Below are 3,840 nucleotides of genomic sequence, written 5' to 3'. Positions count from 1 at the left end.
ACAGTATTATGGAGGACTTATTCCTGAATTGGCAAGAGGATGCACCAAGGACATAGGCAGGCATAGTTTCTACAGCATCCACAGACCAGTCTATTACCTGTTACTGGGAGTAGGGTTAGTGGAAACAAGTTGACCTGCTTCCTTCACCTTGCACTATGATGATATAAAGGCATACCCACTGCAGAATACAAAAGCCAAAATACAAAATCTCTCCCACTTCATCTGAGCCCTCTCTGTGCTAAAAGGATTCAAAGGCCACAGGTTCACCATGACTTTGAATATCCTTTGACTGCTATTAATCCTTATAGTGTAATGGTTGGGGACACTGGGGGGTGGGATGGGACAGATGACACTCCTCACTGATCATACACAGCTGTGTTGTTCAATCCCTGCAGAGGTGTGCCTGGAGAGTCAGCCATGACACTCCACCTCCTGCAGGGACCATATAGGGGAAGGAGAGAGCTAGGCAGACAAAATTGTTCTACCTTAAAATGGCCCCTAAAGCATGCCCTGGATCAAGGTAGTTTGTGGCAGGTAAGTGGCTCTGAAGGGCCAAAGTTTAGTTGACAAAATTTGTTTCCTCTCTTCAAAAAAGTTGCACTGAGCAGAAAGCTCAGAGGCAAAACAGGTGTCAGATACTAACAGCAGTTACCATTTTTCCAGTTAACAATGCTCACTGGTCCTAAGCCAGACTTTTAGACAGTGTGAGCTAGCCGTTCATAACATTTGATAATATTAGTACCCTATCTTAAATCCCAGGTTGTGGTAACAATCTAAAACTATTTATTACTCATTTCCATTCTGTTACTTTTAATTAATTTGGGGATTCATGAATGTACCTTCTCTTCATTCTTAGAGGTGCTGAGGTGCTCTTGCTGCTGTGTGGCACTAGCTGAGGAGCCAGGGTATCTCAGGCTTCAGTTACTCACATCTCTGAGTTAATCTGCCCTGTAAAACTGCCCTGCTATAAGTAACTTATTTAGCTGTACAAAAGTAGGGGTGAAGGCATATGGGGAAACTCAGGCTACTTCAAAGTCTTTGGCCACCGCCTTTCACTTGTAGGGCTGTGTCCATGTCTCCTGCAAGAAGTGCTTCACCCTGATGTACCAGCTCTAGCACCTAAAGCCAAACCAGTGATGAGCTTCTCAGACCATCTGCTCTCAAACGTCCATGCCAAGGCTACCTATGGTGTTCATAGCAAGAAGTTGCTATTCTGATAAGATGGAAACAGAAGGTCTCCATACTTGTCCATAGCTTTGCTCCTAGAGTGCTTAGTTTCACATGGACTTCTGTAGGGCAGGGTACCAATTCCCTGGGCTCCGTACATTTGCTTAGCTATGAATTCACAGAAAAGGCTAACTAAGCCAGCACTGCTTTTCTAACTATAAGCTTCAGCTCTTCAGGGTAAATGTTGCTTAGCCACAGTATCACAGACTTAATAGGCTAGTTCAGTTAGCTGAGTCCTCTCAAGGCAGAGCAACCAGAATGGCAATTAAAGGACGCAGTTTGCCTTCAGAGCTATTTAGATGCTTCTCTGCTGGGCAGCCATCGAGAACAGCGCACACATGGTAAAACTCACTTAGCAAACCAGGAAAGGTCATTGCAGCAAATGAGGCAGACGCATGTGAGGCATTTGCTTTCCTGTGGCTATTTGCCCTGGCACCTGAGCAGAAGCAAATGCATCCTTGCTGATAAGCATAGGCTTGCTGTGTAACATAATTACTTTATGGAGGCTCAGTGTGCCTTCTAGACAATTTCTGTCTCTGGTCCGTGTGAGCCCTCTCTGGTAGCATTAACACACCTTGTATGTAAATGGCTGCAATACACTCTTGGAAATAATTATTTGCTTACTTTTAATGACACTTACTGATAAATAAGCAGATGCTAATGTTGCTGTCAACATAATGCCAATGTGAATGTTTAACTAACTCACTTAAGTGTAATTAACTGGTGGCAACTGGGTGAAGGAACTTCCAGTATCCCTTTTAAAGACAAAGACTTCAAACCAGACATAAGTACTAGAGGCAATAAGACTGGCTTGACTGACTGTTTGCACTCAGGGCCAGGACAGCTGCTTGGAAAGGCAGCCTGGTCTCGAGGCACTCCTGGGAAGGAGAGCAGCCTGGAGCGTGCTGCTTCCCGAGGAGCCCCTAATGAGGCTGCAAGCACCCCATGGGGATATTGGCTGGACATTGCTGGCCTAGAAGTCACTAAACCTCTCCAATTGCTTTCTTGCCTGTAACCTAGAGATAAGGTTTCTGCTGTGACAAGTGCATAGGAGATGCATAATTAGACTTCCAGTGGCACATGGGCAGTGCAGTTTTGCTTAGTATATAAGATTGAGGTTGACTGAACCCAGCCTTTTCCAACCAGTATCTTAGCCTAGGGATATCCCTTAATCATACCTTGGATGCCATAGTCTAACTGCTGACAATGCTATATTAGTGCTATTTGATTCTCATGTTCTTATGTTGTGTACACTGAAAACCAGACATTTCAAACCACAAAGCACACCCGATGTAAATAAGAAATATAGTCACTAGCATGAAACAGCTGACAATATGCAGTACAACTGAAGCATATGAAGAGCACAATAAACCCAGACTATAATAAAGGGCTAGCAGGAGCCAGGAACAGGGTCCTCTGCACCTGAGGGACAGGAAAACAATTCATAAAGAGAAAAAATGGTTATAGATAAGAGCTTTTTCTACCAAAGCAGGTCTTCCACTGGTCTGCAAGAGATGAAGTTCAACATGGGTTAACTGAACAACATGGACCTCTCAAGGAGTTAGGAGATTAGCCATCAGAACAGGTCTAGATGCATCTGCTGATTATTGAAGGCTGATGACCTCAAAGTATCAGGAGGCCATCAGCTATATCATATGAAAAATTTGGGCAGTGATGGTGGTGATCTTTGCTTGAAGGTTTGATTAGGTGGCAAAGCTTCCAGGAATGCCCCTTCTGATTACTCTTTTTTATTCTTGATTTACTGTTATAGGGAGAGCAACTATTCTCCTAGGTTAAAGAAAAAGTGACCCTGTTCTGCTGTCTTGGCGAAAAAACTTTTCTGTCTTTAAAACTTTCTCAAGGGTTGGTGAAGGCACTGAACAGCTGAAAGTCATGTTGTCTGTCTCCCTGTTTTTTTGGTTGGGTTGTTTCTTTTCTTTTTTTTTTTTTTTTTGCAGAGTTACGCTTTACTATCATCTCCTCAGTGTTGCGTGTGTTCATTGCAAGGCTGAGAAAAAAAATTTTATTGCAGACCTTTTCCCTTTCCTTGGCTATATACCTCCTTTGTGAACTCACCTCTCTTCCAGAAAACTAACTGGAATCATCTAATTGAGTAAATAGTAGGTATTTGAAAGAAAGGAGGCTTATATCACACAGTATATGCTTCTGTGGTCTTTCATACTTCCTCTACACTGTGTAATAAGGTATTTTAGGGAAGCATTAGGCCACAGTTCTAGAGCAGAAAAGTTCCTGGAAAAAATATCTTCTCAAAGGGAGTGGTTGTGGTAACTTATAGCGCTAGTTGCAGAAACTATGTTTGCACCAGAGCCTCTGCCAATCTGACAAATTCCAAACAGTGGAATTATCCCTATGGGAAGTGAATATTTTTTTTCCCGTATAACTTTCCCCGTGGTTCTTCTTTTAGGTTGTTTAAACTGGAAAAACATTTTGATCAACCAGTGCTGGTGGGAATTCTTTCTACCCTCATATGCTGTACCCCCTGCAGAGACTGGGCAGTAGAAGAGGAGAATGTGGAAGGCAAAATAAACCTAGATCACAATAAAAGGACCAACAGGATCCATGCACAGGGGCCTCTGCACCTGAGAGAGAGAA

This window comes from Phalacrocorax aristotelis, chromosome 2, assembly GCF_949628215.1.
Source record: "Phalacrocorax aristotelis chromosome 2, bGulAri2.1, whole genome shotgun sequence".
NCBI lineage: Eukaryota > Metazoa > Chordata > Aves > Suliformes > Phalacrocoracidae > Phalacrocorax > Phalacrocorax aristotelis.
The sequence above is the reverse complement of the archived record's forward strand: the minus strand, read 5'-3'. Positions refer to the sequence as shown.